We start from the raw sequence: 17,110 nt of genomic DNA on the forward strand, positions 1-17,110 counted from the left end.
CAGGATGGCTTCTACAAATGGATAATGATCACACACATCAAAATCCACAATAGACTACCTCAAAAGGCGATAGCTAGAGGTTTTTCAATTGCCCTCACAGTCCCCCGATTCGATCATCATTGAAAATCCGTGGCTAGTCCTCAAAATAGCAGTGCATGCAAGACGACCCAGGAATCTCACAGAAATGGAAGAATTTTAAAAGGAAGAATGGATGAAAATCCATCAAACAAGAATTGACTCTTGGCTGGCTACTAAAAGCGTTTACAAGCTGTGATATTTTTAAAAGGGAGTGCTACTAGGTACTAACTATGCAGGGTGCCCAAACTTTTGCATTGGCCTATTTTCCTTAATGTAATTTTTAAAATGTAAAAAATGACAATATATAATTTTTTTGGCCTAAAATACAGAGAAAATGTGTCATCTTTAACTTTAGCCCTTTTAGAGATCATTCCATCTTCAACTTGCTTAACTGGTCACAACAACAGTAATTTTGACCAGGGGTGCCCAGACTTTTACATGCCACTGTATATAGCGCCATTTATTCCATGGAGCTTTACATGTCAAAAGGGGAATTATAGACAAGTGTAATATATACAAGAATAATAAACAAGTGTAAGACAAGGGACACACAAGTACATAAGGAGAGGGGACCCTGCCCGTGAGGGTTCACAGTCTACAGGGATGGGTGAGGATACAGTAGGAGAGGGTAGAGCAAGTCGTGCGGTGGTTCAGTAGACCGAGGATCATTGCAGGCTGTAGGCTTGTCGGAACAGGTGGGTCTTCAGGTTCTTCTTGAAGGTTTCCGTTGATGGTGAGAGTCTGATGTGTTGCGGCAGGGAGTTCCAGAGTATGGGGGAAGCACGGGAGAAGTCTTGTATGCGGTTGTGGGAAGAAGAGATAAGGGGGGAGTAGAGAAGGAGATCTTGAGATATAACTCCCAGCATCCCTGTATGGGCAAAGTAGTGCAAAAAAGAAAGGAGGCGACGACTGGAAAAAAAAAAGTGCAGGCACCAGAAGTGCTGACAGGTACAAAGTGCTTTGTGAAATGGGGCTGCATTTGTTTGAGAACTACAAGCCCCCGAATTTCCTACATGTAGTTACCCAACAGTTTGGAAGCCTCAGGTTGTAGGACTGCTGGGCAACAAAATGTGTATCAGAACAGAAGTTAAAAATCCCCCTCAATACTATGCCCATAAAGTGACATCCATGAATCTGCAAACAAGCGGGTTCGGGGTAAGATGGGGGAATTCCTGAGAACCTAACTGCATTGCGTCACCTTTTAGCCCAAATTTTAAGAGACAAGATGGATAGAAGGCAAAGTATTGTGACGGTAAAGCTTATTGAAGTAAAGTGCAGCTGTATGTAGAAAAACTAGCTAAAATTTAAAATTATATATTATAAAAATAGAAATAGTGCTTTGATCTGTGGATGAATGTAAGCCCAGAACAGCAGGTAGGATCGGCCCAGCAGGTACGATCGGCCCATGAAGGCCCCAACACACACTTCATAGGTCGGAGGATGTGCATCTACTTGTGCCGATTTCCTTGGGAGTCCCAGGGACGATAAATCGTGGAGGTTTATTCTGTTAAAGTGGCCAAAAGCCATCTCACATAATGGCAAGAAAAGTCAAGATCATACCACATAACAGGGGCGGACCTACCGCCCGTGCAGCCCACCCGTGCATTGCACGGGGGCCCCAGGGGAGAGGGGCCCCTCCAGCACCGCATGGCTAATTACTCAAACCCACCCATGCATTGCAGGGGGGCACCAGGGGAGAGGGGGCCCCTCCAGCACCGCATGGCTAATTATTCAAATTAGCCATGTGGAGCGCCAGGAGAAAGGAGGAGAGGAGCCAGCCCTGAGGTGAGATGATATCAGCATCAATCACACTGTGCTGCGCTGCAACTGTCTAAAGCTAAAAGAAAAATGCATAGCAATAAAATCAACTGAAAAATACTAATATGGCAACTGAAACCAAAAGTTAAAAAAAAAAAAAAAAAATACACACAAACTTGTAAATTTCCTATTGCCATAACCACACTGACTCGTACTAAAAAATAAAAAAAAAATCAGTTTCTTTGCAATTTCTATTATTACACAGCGAACGTCATAAGAAGAAAACAAGCAGAAATGTTGGGTTGTTTTTCTTTTTCAAAATTCCTCCCCACCTTGAATTTTTTCCACTTTTGTCTCCGGTGTCACTTATCAGATGACCTGCCCTAAATACGTCTGATCGACATGTGCCTGCCAAGACGCAGACATCACTGACAGCCATCATGAACCTGTTGTAATAGAAAGAGTGATAGCTGCTGGTCTTGCACAAGTCCTGGCGATGGGACATCATCAGTGTAGATCACCTTCTGATAAGGAGGCAACAATGTTGAGTGGAACAGGCTGCCACGAGAGGTGGTGAGTTCTCCTTCAATAGAAGTCTTCAAACAGAGGCTGGACAGACATCTGACTGGGATGATTTAGCGAATCCTGCTTTGAGCAGGGGGTTGGACCAGATGGCCCAGGAGGTCCCTTCCAACTCTACCATTCTATGATTCTGTGACATCCGAAATCACTTTCTGCATCTATATAATATCTAGGGTCAGAATCAATAGGAATGGATTATCAGAAGGGGCCTGTATGACAAGGATGTGGTGCGGGCTACCAGATTGTTACTCTATTTAACCCCTCGCTGGTTATCTGCTGAGCAGTTACCAAGTGATAAGCACCACCATCGTCAATTTCTGTCACTGCACAATCAGACGACAGAAACCCATCTCTCCAGGTGACGCAGTCACTGCCTTTATCATAAAAAATGTTACGACCAAATAAATCACCATTCTCATCCAGGATCCCAGTCAGGTCTCGGCATTCGATTTTCAGATGGTGGAATTTCTCCTTGTTGCAATCCTTAAAACATATTGTGTCCGGCCGGCAGGGGATACAGAACAAGTCCTATCCTAATTGACCCTCCGTTTAGACTGCAAGTATCAGTCAGAATAATGAGTTTGGTGTGTCTCGTTAGTAACCACCAAAATGCCAGTAATAAAAAAAAGAGTTATCCCAAACTGATCCATGCAATACCAAGATGCTCAAATTTCAGGAATCTACCCACAAACAATGTTCCCATACATCTCACAAGACAAAGTAAAGGAGACTAGTAGCTATCAGTACTTTATCACAGTAATATAAATCTGTCCTGGTGGACTGCCTTACCCTGATTCATACCTAGGAAGGCTGCCTAGCTGCGGAGGTGGTCACCCTATATCTCAACAAAGGCTGTCCCTGATAACCCTAGACAGCCCTCACTACTGTACCCCGTATAGAAATGTGACCAGTCTAAGGTTAATGGTAATAGCCGTTCTGAAGGAATGACCATTACCCTGTTACCAACAATGACCACCTGGGTATATCTCCATACGTCTCCATAGTGCTAACCCAAACCAATGGGCATATTAAACCCCTCTGGCCAAAGCAGAAGCAGAATACACAGAGACACCAAAAGAGTGATCATCTAAAGCTGTTAGTTCAATGTCTCACTCAGTATCTAGATAGGTTCACAGGGTAGCAATAGGTGTAACATTAGCATTCAAACATTAGATAGTGATCGTTGCAAGCTGAATGCCTCACTTAGCAATAGACAGGTATAACAGGGTCACTGTACTCAGTCTGCAGCTCAGAGGAGCGCCCCTGCTCACTGAAGGCCGCAGGGTCATGTGACCTCCAATCCCAGGCATTGGGGAAAAGGAAAATCCCATCTCCCAACTTTGAACTCATTAGTAGAGTTGAGCGATACCAGCCGATACTTGAAAATATCGGATCGGAATGGATCGGCCGATCTTTAAAAAAAGTATCGGTATCGCCGATTCCGATACCGGGAACCAATGCAAGTCAATGGGGCCAAAATATCGGAATTAAAAAAAACCCTTTCTTTCCTTGTAGGTTAATTCTACATGAAGAAAAACAACTAAGAATAATGTAGAATGTATTGTGGGAGGTGGAGGAGACATTAAAGCCATAGAGGTTTAGCCCAATCAAATGGAATAGCAGGAATTAAACTTTTTTTTTTAAAGATGTTAGGAGTTACAAAGATATTGACTATGTTAGCCTCATTTATATTTTGCCAGACATGTATGTCTTCTTCTTCTACTTCCTTTTTTTACATTCTTCTTCTTCTTCTTCTTCTACTTCCTTTTTTTACATTCTTCTTCTTCTTCTTCTACTTCCTTTTTTTACATTCTTCTTCTTCTACTTCCTTTTTTTACATTCTTCTTCTTATTCCTTTTTTTACATTCTTCTTCTTCTTCTTCTACTTCCTTTTTTTACATTCTTCTTCTTCTTCTTCTACTTCCTTTTTTTACATTCTTCTTCTTCTTCTTCTACTTCCTTTTTTTACATTCTTCTTCTTCTTCTTCTACTTCCTTTTTTTACATTCTTCTTCTTATTCCTTTTTTTACATTCTTCTTCTTCTTCTTCTACTTCCTTTTTTTACATTCTTCTTCTTCTTCTTCTTCTTCCTTTTCTTACATTCTTCATATTCTTCTTATTCAACAATTATTATTCTACATATTCAGCTTCTTCATCTTCTTCCTATTCTTCTTCATCATATTCTTGTTTGTGTCAGGCATTCCTGTAGTTGTTATCTAGAAAAGTTAGAAGTTTACACCTTCCGTTCTGCCTGTCACAAAAGATTTACAACAGGATTTGTCCGCGTTCAGTTTGGCCTGCAGAAGCAGGCCTTTTCCAGGGGCACCACGAGGAGGAACGGACTCACCCCCATACACTGCTTAGTCTTCTTCTGCTTATAAATAAGATAATATCATTTGCTCAGAGTATTAGTCTTATGCTTAATGTTCTTCTGCTTTGTTTTTTTTATGCTTCTTTGTCTTCTCTCTCTTGTTGTTCTGCATCTTGGTGGTTGTCTTCCTGTTCTTTGTCCTCTTGAACCAGCTGACGGTACTGGCACCCGGAGGGGCAGCAGAAGGAACAAGAGCCAATGGCACTACCGAGGACCAGCTGACGGTGCTGGAACCCGGTTACTAAGCAGGAGGTACCTGTGCTACAAAGCACTACCAAGGACCAGCAGACGTTGCCGGAACTCGGATACCGAGATGGAGGCACCTAGGCCAAAGGCTCTGACGAGAACCAGCTGACGGTGCTGGAACCCGGAGGGGTAGCATAAGCTGCAAGAGCAAATGGAAATAGCGAGGACCAGCTGACAGTGCTGGCACCCGGAGGGGCAGCAGAAGGAATAAGAGCCAATGGCACAACCGAGGACCAGCTGACGGTGCTGGAACCCGGTTACTAAGCAGGAGGTACCTGTGCTACAAAGCACTACCAAGGACCAGCAGACGTTGCCGGAACTCGGATACCGAGATGGAGGCACCTAGGCCAAAGGCTCTGACGAGAACCAGCTGACGGTGCTGGAACCCGGAGGGGTAGCATAAGCTGCAAGAGCAAATGGAAATAGCGAGGACCAGCTGACAGTGCTGGCACCCGGAGGGGCAGCAGAAGGAATAAGAGCCAATGGCACAACCGAGGACCAGCTGACGGTGCTGGAACCCGGTTACTAAGCAGGAGGTACCTGTGCTACAAAGCACTACCAAGGACCAGCAGACGTTGCCGGAACTCGGATACCGAGATGGAGGCACCTAGGCCAAAGGCTCTGACGAGAACCAGCTGACGGTGCTGGAACCCGGAGGGGTAGCATAAGCTGCAAGAGCAAATGGAAATAGCGAGGACCAGCTGACAGTGCTGGCACCCGGAGGGGCAGCAGAAGGAATAAGAGCCAATGGCACAACCGAGGACCAGCTGACGGTGCTGGAACCCGGTTACTAAGCAGGAGGTACCTGTGCTACAAAGCACTACCAAGGACCAGCAGACGTTGCCGGAACTCGGATACCGAGATGGAGGCACCTAGGCCAAAGGCTCTGATGAGAACCAGCTGACGGTGCTGGAACCCGGAGGGGTATCAGAAGTTACCCCTGAAAAGCAAAGTTGGCATGCCGCAAGCTGGCCGCAGTTACCGAATCACACAGTCCTACAGGGGGTGCTTGTCCTACTGGCACTATGGAACAAACCTTTCTTACCAGAACCCGCAGTCCACATAGGAAGCACCTAAACTGCTGGCACCCTAGCCTCGGCTAACCCAACCGCAACACGACATGGCAACTTGGGGTGGCAAACTGACATTGACACTTCCCGGAAACAGCAGGCAGGGCTGGAACCAAGCTGGGCAGGAGGGAGTACCCGTGCCAAAGTCAGTTATGAGCAGCAACTGGCGATGTTGGAGCCCAGGACAAGCACTTAGCAGGCTGAGGCCTGATGTGCTGTCAATTGGGAGGCAGCAGGACAGATTGCCATCAAAACAGCAGGGGAACAGCTGACGTTACTGAACCCCACAAACACAGGAGCTAGTGTTTTACTCTGTGAAGACGGCACTTCCGAGCAACAACTGGCTGTGTTGAAGCCCAGGGACAAGCACGGAGCAGGCTTAGGCTGCATTGAAGAAATTTTAAGATCGGTTGTAGACTACTAATTTGAACCAAGCTCCACTTAGGCCTGTGGCTTCACTGATTTTCGTATTTCCCCTGTCCTCCAACCCCGCCAGTTACAGCTCCGAAGTGGCGTCTGCACAATCCACACTTGTTCCTGTGTTACAGGTGTTCAGTCCGGTCAGTTAATCCCCTGATGTGTGTCCGGCAATGTCGCCTGCTCTGTCCACATTCCGATAATGGGAATGTGGACAGAGCAGGCGACATTGCCGGACACACATCAGGGGATTAACTGACCGGACTGAACACCTGTAACACAGGAACAAGTGTGGATTGTGCAGACGCCACTTCGGAGCTGTAACTGGCGGGGTTGGAGGACAGGGGAAATACGAGAGACAGTGTAGCCACAGGCCTAATTGGAGCACGGTTAAAAATCAGTAGTGGTACGACTGTGTAGGCAGCAGGAGACTTTGCCATCCACACAGCAGGGGATCAGCTGACATTACTGAACCCCACTGAGACACGGGAGCAAGTGTCTCTTTCCGTGTGGACGGCACTTCCGAACTACAACTGGCTGTGTTGAAGCCCAGGAAATAGGAGGGTGTAGGCAGAGGCCTACTGTATTTTGAATGAGGTGACAGCAGGAGAGACTGCCATCCACACAGCAGGGGATCAGCTGACGTTACTGAACCCCACTGAGACACGGGAGCAAGTATCTCTTTCCGTGTGGACGGCACTTCCGAACTACAACTGGCTGTGTTGAAGCCCAGGAAATAGGAGGGTGTAGGCAGAGGCCTACTGTATTTTGAATGAGTTTACAGCAGGAGAGACTGCCATCCACACAGCAGGGGATCAGCTGACGTTACTGAACCCCACTGAGACACGGGAGCAAGTGTCTCTTTCCGTGTGGACGGCACTTCCGAACTACAACTGGCTGTGTTGAAGCCCAGGAAATAGGAGGGTGTAGGCAGAGGCCTACTGTATTTTGAATGAGGTGACAGCAGGAGAGACTGCCATCCACACAGCAGGGGATCAGCTGACATTACTGAACCCCACTGAGACACGGGAGCAAGTATCTCTTTCCGTGTGGACGGCACTTCCGAACTACAACTGGCTGTGTTGAAGCCCAGGAAATAGGAGGGTGTAGGCAGAGGCCTACTGTATTTTGAATGAGTTTACAGCAGGAGAGACTGCCATCCACACAGCAGGGGATCAGCTGACGTTACTGAACCCCACTGAGACACGGGAGCAAGTGTCTCTTTCCGTGTGGACGGCACTTCCGAACTACAACTGGCTGTGTTGAAGCCCAGGAAATAGGAGGGTGTAGGCAGAGGCCTACTGTATTTTGAATGAGGTGACAGCAGGAGAGACTGCCATCCACACAGCAGGGGATCAGCTGACATTACTGAACCCCACTGAGACACGGGAGCAAGTATCTCTTTCCGTGTGGACGGCACTTCCGAACTACAACTGGCTGTGTTGAAGCCCAGGAAATAGGAGGGTGTAGGCAGAGGCCTACTGAATTTTGAATGAGTTTACAGCAGGAGAGACTGCCATCCACACAGCAGGGGATCAGCTGACGTTACTGAACCCCACTGAGACACGGGAGCAAGTGTCTCTTTCCGTGTGGACGGCACTTCCGAACTACAACTGGCTGTGTTGAAGCCCAGGAAATAAGAGGGTGTAGGCAGAGGCCTACTGAATTTTGAATGAGGTGACAGCAGGAGAGACTGCCATCCACACAGCAGGGGATCAGCTGACGTTACTGAACCCCACTGAGACACGGGAGCAAGTATCTCTTTCCGTGTGGACGGCACTTCCGAACTACAACTGGCTGTGTTGAAGCCCAGGAAATAGGAGGGTGTAGGCAGAGGCCTACTGAATTTTGAATGAGGTGACAGCAGGAGAGACTGCCATCCACACAGCAGGGGATCAGCTGACGTTACTGAACCCCACTGAGACACGGGAGCAAGTATCTCTTTCCGTGTGGACGGCACTTCCGAACTACAACTGGCTGTGTTGAAGCCCAGGAAATAGGAGGGTGTAGGCAGAGGCCTACTGTATTTTGAATGAGTTTACAGCAGGAGAGACTGCCATCCACACAGCAGGGGATCAGCTGACGTTACTGAACCCCACTGAGACACGGGAGCAAGTATCTCTTTCCGTGTGGACGGCACTTCCGAACTACAACTGGCTGTGTTGAAGCCCAGGAAATAGGAGGGTGTAGGCAGAGGCCTACTGTATTTTGAATGAGTTTACAGCAGGAGAGACTGCCATCCACACAGCAGGGGATCAGCTGACGTTACTGAACCCCACTGAGACACGGGAGCAAGTGTCTCTTTCCGTGTGGACGGCACTTCCGAACTACAACTGGCTGTGTTGAAGCCCAGGAAATAGGAGGGTGTAGGCAGAGGCCTACTGTATTTTGAATGAGGTGACAGCAGGAGAGACTGCCATCCACACAGCAGGGGATCAGCTGACGTTACTGAACCCCACTGAGACACGGGAGCAAGTGTCTCTTTCCGTGTGGACGGCACTTCCGAACTACAACTGGCTGTGTTGAAGCCCAGGAAATAGGAGGGTGTAGGCAGAGGCCTACTGTATTTTGAATGAGGTGACAGCAGGAGAGACTGCCATCCACACAGCAGGGGATCAGCTGACGTTACTGAACCCCACTGAGACACGGGAGCAAGTGTCTCTTTCCGTGTGGACGGCACTTCCGAACTACAACTGGCTGTGTTGAAGCCCAGGAAATAGGAGGGTGTAGGCAGAGGCCTACTGTATTTTGAATGAGTTTACAGCAGGAGAGACTGCCATCCACACAGCAGGGGATCAGCTGACGTTACTGAACCCCACTGAGACACGGGAGCAAGTGTCTCTTTCCGTGTGGACGGCACTTCCGAACTACAACTGGCTGTGTTGAAGCCCAGGAAATAGGAGGGTGTAGGCAGAGGCCTACTGTATTTTGAATGAGTTTACAGCAGGAGAGACTGCCATCCACACAGCAGGGGATCAGCTGACGTTACTGAACCCCACTGAGACACGGGAGCAAGTGTCTCTTTCCGTGTGGACGGCACTTCCGAACTACAACTGGCTGTGTTGAAGCCCAGGAAATAGGAGGGTGTAGGCAGAGGCCTACTGTATTTTGAATGAGTTTACAGCAGGAGAGACTGCCATCCACACAGCAGGGGATCAGCTGACGTTACTGAACCCCACTGAGACACGGGAGCAAGTATCTCTTTCCGTGTGGACGGCACTTCCGAACTACAACTGGCTGTGTTGAAGCCCAGGAAATAGGAGGGTGTAGGCAGAGGCCTACTGTATTTTGAATGAGTTTACAGCAGGAGAGACTGCCATCCACACAGCAGGGGATCAGCTGACGTTACTGAACCCCACTGAGACACGGGAGCAAGTGTCTCTTTCCGTGTGGACGGCACTTCCGAACTACAACTGGCTGTGTTGAAGCCCAGGAAATAGGAGGGTGTAGGCAGAGGCCTACTGTATTTTGAATGAGTTTACAGCAGGAGAAACTGCCATCCACACAGCAGGGGATCAGCTGACGTTACTGAACCCCACTGAGACACGGGAGCAAGTATCTCTTTCCGTGTGGACGGCACTTCCGAACTACAACTGGCTGTGTTGAAGCCCAGGAAATAGGAGGGTGTAGGCAGAGGCCTACTGTCTTTGTAATGCGGAGACAGCAGGAGAGACTGCCATCTCCACAGCAGGGGAACAGCTGGCAGTGCTGAACCCCACTAACACTTGAACGAATGTGTTTGGCTCTGTGGAGACGACACTTCTGAACACCAACTGACGTTGTTGGAGCCCAGGATTAGGCGAGGAGCAGGCTGGGGCCTACTGGATTTTGGCAGGTGAATGCAGCAGGAGACTTGCCATCTCCACAGCAGGGGAACAGCTGGCAGTGCTGAACCCCACTAACACTTGAACGAATGTGTTTGGCTCTGTGGAGACGACACTTCTGAACACCAACTGACGTTGTTGGAGCCCAGGATTAGGCGAGGAGCAGGCTGGGGCCTACTGGATTTTGGCAGGTGAATGCAGCAGGAGACTTGCCATCTCCACAGCAGGGGAACAGCTGGCAGTGCTGAACCCCACTAACACTTGAACGAATGTGTTTGGCTCTGTGGAGACGACACTTCTGAACACCAACTGACGTTGTTGGAGCCCAGGATTAGGCGAGGAGCAGGCTGGGGCCTACTGGATTTTGGCAGGTGAATGCAGCAGGAGACTTGCCATCTCCACAGCAGGGGAACAGCTGGCAGTGCTGAACCCCACTAACACTTGAACGAATGTGTTTGGCTCTGTGGAGACGACACTTCTGAACACCAACTGACGCTGTTGGAGCCCAGGATTAGGCGAGGAGCAGGCTGGGGCCTACTGGATTTTGGCAGGTGAATGCAGCAGGAGACTTGCCATCTCCACAGCAGGGGAACAGCTGGCAGTGCTGAACCCCACTAACACTTGAACGAATGTGTTTGGCTCTGTGGAGACGACACTTCTGAACACCAACTGACGCTGTTGGAGCCCAGGATTAGGCGAGGAGCAGGCTGGGGCCTACTGGATTTTGGCAGGTGAATGCAGCAGGAGACTTGCCATCTCCACAGCAGGGGAACAGCTGGCAGTGCTGAACCCCACTAACACTTGAACGAATGTGTTTGGCTCTGTGGAGACGACACTTCTGAACACCAACTGACGCTGTTGGAGCCCAGGATTAGGCGAGGAGCAGGCTGGGGCCTACTGGATTTTGGCAGGTGAATGCAGCAGGAGACTTGCCATCTCCACAGCAGGGGAACAGCTGGCAGTGCTGAACCCCACTAACACTTGAACGAATGTGTTTGGCTCTGTGGAGACGACACTTCTGAACACCAACTGACGCTGTTGGAGCCCAGGATTAGGCGAGGAGCAGGCTGGGGCCTACTGGATTTTGGCAGGTGAATGCAGCAGGAGACTTGCCATCTCCACAGCAGGGGAACAGCTGGCAGTGCTGAACCCCACTAACACTTGAACGAATGTGTTTGGCTCTGTGGAGACGACACTTCTGAACACCAACTGACGCTGTTGGAGCCCAGGATTAGGCGAGGAGCAGGCTGGGGCCTACTGGATTTTGGCAGGTGAATGCAGCAGGAGACTTGCCATCTCCACAGCAGGGGAACAGCTGGCAGTGCTGAACCCCACTAACACTTGAACGAATGTGTTTGGCTCTGTGGAGACGACACTTCTGAACACCAACTGACGCTGTTGGAGCCCAGGATTAGGCGAGGAGCAGGCTGGGGCCTACTGGATTTTGGCAGGTGAATGCAGCAGGAGACTTGCCATCTCCACAGCAGGGGAACAGCTGGCAGTGCTGAACCCCACTAACACTTGAACGAATGTGTTTGGCTCTGTGGAGACGACACTTCTGAACACCAACTGACGCTGTTGGAGCCCAGGATTAGGCGAGGAGCAGGCTGGGGCCTACTGGATTTTGGCAGGTGAATGCAGCAGGAGACTTGCCATCTCCACAGCAGGGGAACAGCTGGCAGTGCTGAACCCCACTAACACTTGAACGAATGTGTTTGGCTCTGTGGAGACGACACTTCTGAACACCAACTGACGCTGTTGGAGCCCAGGATTACGCATGCCGCATGCAGAGGCCAATGGGCATCGGTTTTTATGGAGGTTGTGGACTACTACTGATTCTAACCATGCTCCACTTAGGTCTCTGGCTCCACTGTCTCTACTATTTACCCTGGCCTCCAACCCCGCCAGCTACATCTCTGAAGTGGCGTCAGCACAATCTACACTTGTTCCTGTGTTACTGGTGCTCAGTCCCATCAGTTGATCCCCTGATGTTTGTCCGGCAAGTTCGCCAGCTCTGTCCTCATTCCCACTACTGGTTATGGGAATGTGGACAGAGCAGGAGACCTTGCCGGACACACATCAGGGGATAAACTGATGGGACTGAGCCACAGGAACACAGGAACAAGTGTAGATTGTGCTGACGCCACTTCAGAGATGTAGATGGCGGGGTTGGAGGTCAGGGGAAATAGTAGAGACAGTGGAGCCAGAGACCTAAGTTGGGCACGGTTAAAAATCAGTAGTGGTTTGAATGTTGATGGAGCTGGTGACTCTGCCGTCCACACAGCAGGGGATCAGCTGGCATTACTGAACCCCAGTAACACAGGAGCTAGTGTGTTTCTCTGTGCAGACGACACATCTGAGCGACAACTGGCTGTGTTGAAGCACAGGGATTATAGTTCAGGTGGTAGAAAAATGAACACACCAGCAGACCTGGATACAGTTGCCAACCACTAATTTAGTCTGTAAGAGGAATGGCAAAGTCTTTGGAGATCCAGGCCTTGTTCATTTTCAGAAAAGTCAGCCGGTCAACATTATCGGAAGATAGTCGCGTGCGACGGTCTGTTAGTACACCACCTGCGGCACTAAAGACACGTTCCGATAATACACTGGCAGCAGGGCAAGCCAGCACCTCCAATGCATACTGGCTAAGCTCTGGCCATGTATCCAGCTTAGAGACCCAAAACTTGAAGGGGGAAGAGCCATCTGGGAGTACAGCGACAGGGCAAGACATGTAGTCTGACACCATCTGACGGAAGCGTTGCCTCCTGCTGACTCGAGGCGTCGCTGATGGTGTAGACAATTGTGGTGGACACACAAAACTTTGCCACATTTGGGCCATAGTGGTCTTGCCTTGTGCTGCGGCACTGCCTCTGCTCCCTCTTTGTGCAGAGTTTCCTCCACTGCCTCGACGCACAGAGCTGCTTTGTAAAGCACTAGCAACAATGCTGTCGGGTGGAATGGAAAACATTATGGACTGCACCAGTGACTCTTCGTACTCCCGCATTTTACGCTCCCGGTTCAACGTTGGTATGAGCCTTTGTACGCTGTCCCTGTAGCGAGGATCTAGGAGGGTGTACACCCAATAATCAGCCGAGACGAGAATGTGGGCGATGCGGCGGTCGTTTCTCAGGCACTGCAGCATGAAATCAACCATGTGCTGCAGACTCCCAACTGCCAAAGAACCGCTGTCCCCTGTTTGAGGCGTGACCTCGACCTGCTCTGCATCACCCCACCCTCGCTGTACATACTGAGTAGAGGTTTGTGTACCTCCCTCCTCTGGAGAGATGTCTTCCTCCTCCATCGACTCCTCCTCATCCTCCTCACAAAGTGTCCCCTGCCTAGGCCTTTGTGAGGAAACACGTAGCGCAGACTGTCCAGAAGCAGATGGCATTTGGGACTCCTCATCCTCCACCTCTTCTGAAACCTCATCCCTTAGTGCTTGCAGTGTTTGTTGAAGCAGGCAGATAAGGGGGACAGTCATGCTGACTAGTGCATCGTCTGCACTCGCCATCCGCGTGGATTCATCGAAGGCACGCAAAACGAGGCAGATGTCCTTCATAGAGGCCCACTCAATGGTGCTGAAGTGTGAACGGCGCACAGTGCGACTTGTTTGCGCCTGATGCAGCTGGTACTCCATGACTGCTGCCTGCTGCTCACACAACCGCTCCAACATATGTAACGTTGAATTCCACCGGGTGGGTAGGTCACATATGATGCGATGTTCCGGAAGGCCAAATCGTCGCTGCAGAGCAGCGAGGCGCGATCTTGCCGTGCTGGAACGTCGCAAGTGAGCGCACTCTATGCGGACCTTGTGCAACAGTGCAGCAAGATCCGGATAGTCCCTCAGAAAGCTCTGCACGACCAAGTTAAGAACATGTGCCAGACATGGGATGTGTGTGAGGTTGCCTAGGCCAAGAGCTGCCACCAGATTTCGGCCATTGTCACACACTACCAAGCCCGGCTGGAGATTCGCTGGCCCAAACCACACATCGCTCTCCAGCTTGATAGCATTCCAGAGCTCCTGCGCTGTGTGGCTTCGATTCCCCAAAGAAATTAATTTGAGTACAGCCTGTTGACGTTTGGCCACGGCTGTGCTCATATCGGTCGTAACAGGCTCCTGCTCTGCTGTTTCTGAGGAACTTGAGTAGGAGGAGGAGTCTATGTGTACAGACTGGAGTCCTGCAATCCGTGGCGTTGGAAGAACACGTACAGCGCCACTCTCCAGATCCGTACCCGGCTCCACAACATTGACCCAGTGGGCAGTGAGGGAAAGGTATCGTCCCTGTCCATGGTTACTGGTCCACGCATCGGTGGTCAGGTGGACCTTGCTACTAACGGCGTTTAGTAGCGCATGTTTTATTTTGCCCTCAACATGTTTCTGCAGGGCAGGGACGGCTCGCCTGCTGAAATAAAAGCGGCTGGGCACGTTGTATTGGGGGACTGCCAATGCCATTAAGTCCCGGAAGGTGTCAGTGTCCACCAGCCTGAATGACAGCATTTCAACTGCCAGAAGTTTGGCAATGCCAGCATTCAGAGACTGTGCTCGGGGATGGTTTGCCGAGTAAGGGCGCCTTTTATCCCATGCCTGTGCTACCGATGGCTGTGATGGATGGGAACGTGCTGTTATGGGTGGAATCTGACAGGGTCTCCGGACAACAGTGGCAGAGGTTCTTCCTTGGCGATCCTGTGAGGAAGCCGAACCAGCAGTGTGTGAGCTGGAGGAAGAGGGCCCAACACGAACTGAAGAGGTGGTAGGTGGTGCTGTACGTTGGCCTACGTCTTCAGGGTGTCTCTGCAACTCCAACTCGTGCTTGGTGCGCACATGTTTCCACATATTTGTGGTATTGAGGTTGCTGACATTTCTCCCTCTTTTGACTCTCTGATGACACAGCTTGCATTTGACAAAGCAAATGTCATCTGCAACTGTGTCAAAAAAGGACCACGCACTGCAACTCTTGTGAGCGCCCGGTTTGCCTTTGGAAGGAGGAATGCTCCTAACGGGTGCCGAAGTGGAGGGTACAGGCAACCAAGTCTTCCCCCTCCCTCTGCCTCCTGTTTTGGCCGGTAGGGGAATCTCTTCCTCCGAGCTGCTCCCACCACCTTCCTGTTGCTCACGCCATGATGGGTCAAGGACCTCATCATCTTCCCTCCCCTCTTCAAACAGCTGCTTCTCCGGGGTTGTCTCGCCAGCACCGTACGCACCAGAAAGTGGCAACTGAGTCTCGTCATCATCTGATGCGTACTGAGGTGTGCTGACCATAGGCACTGGCCCACTCGCCTCTTCAGATTCAGAGGGACAAAGAAGTTGCGCATCACTGCATACTCCCTCTTCTTCACATTCAGGAATGCTGCTTGGCTGGCCCCCTCTTTCCAAGCCAACAGATTCCGAGAACAGAAGTAGAGACTGTGATGGCTCCTGTCCATGTCTCTCTGACTGCCTGGGCACTTTGGCAGGTGGTGAAGAGACAGATGGTTGCTCTTCGGTGCTCTGACCCTGAGAGGATGCGGAAGTAATTGAAGTCGATGCGTTAGCTGCCATCCATCCGACAACGGCTTCAATTTGTTCCTCCCGCAGCAGTGGGGTACGTTGAGGTCCTACAAAGCTGCGCATAAAGGACTGTTGCCTGCTAAAACTGGGGGATGCTGATCCACTGGTGCCCGCAGCAGGCCCAGAATCCCCACGTCCTCTACCTGTAGAATCCCCACGTCCTCTCCCTGCAGAATCCCCACGTCCTCTCCCTGCTGAAACTCCACGCCCACGCCCCCGCGCCTTACTCCCTGCCTTCTTCATCTTGCAAGACTGCTTAAGATAGGCAAAAAAGTACAAAGGGGGGCCTTAGTGTGCTTATTCCTGAACAGCTGGTTACAGGTACAAGAAACACTAATTTTATGAAGTGTGTGTGTGTGGACTAGACTTTAATAGGAGCTGATGTGGCCTACACAAGTTCAAAATGTAGTGTTTGGTGAACTTTTTATGTGGTTTCTTTGTTTGAAACAAACTCAAAGTATGAGAACAAAGAATTGAAACTGATAGTATCACCAACTTTTTGGAGCTATTACAATGCAGGCAGGTAACCTACAATGCAAAAGATGAGGCTCCAAAAAAATTGGGTAATACTAATCTGGCTGCGCCGGCAGGGCACAAGCCAGAAAAAAAGGCTCCTCTATCTACTCCTATATAGTGTTTGCAACCAACCAATGTTGATGGATACGGATGGATGCACACTAATAGGAGAAGAAAAAATGAGCTGCACTCAGAGACAAATATGTGTGAGGCAGTGACGCACGTTGAGCGTCCTACAACCAGACGTAGCTGCAGGACACTCTACTCAGCGTGAGCTGCACTCACACACAGTCAGAGACCTCTCAGACAGCCGTCAACAGTGCAGCTAAGTGGGCACTGGCACTGACAGGCTGCAGAAAGGCTCCGCTGTGTACTCCTATATAGTGTTTGCAACCACCGTAGATGGAGACGGATGGATGCACACTAATAGAAGAAAAAATGAGCTGCACTCAAATAAAAATATGTGTGAGGCAGTGACGCACGCTGAGCGTCCTACAGCCAGACGTAGCTGCAGGACACACTACTCAGCGTGAGCTGCACTCACACACAGTCAGAGACCTCTCAGACAGCCGTGAACAGTGCAGCAAAGTGGACACTAGCACTGAAAGGCTGCAGAAAGGCTCCGCTGTCTACTACTAGTGTTTGCAACCAACGTATATGGATACGGATGGAAGCACACTAGATTGAAATTATTTAAAAA

The sequence above is a fragment of the Dendrobates tinctorius genome, unplaced genomic scaffold (genome assembly GCF_039654945.1).
Source record: "Dendrobates tinctorius isolate UK_male_01 unplaced genomic scaffold, ASM3965494v1 ptg000231l, whole genome shotgun sequence".
Taxonomy (NCBI): Eukaryota; Metazoa; Chordata; class Amphibia; order Anura; family Dendrobatidae; genus Dendrobates; species Dendrobates tinctorius.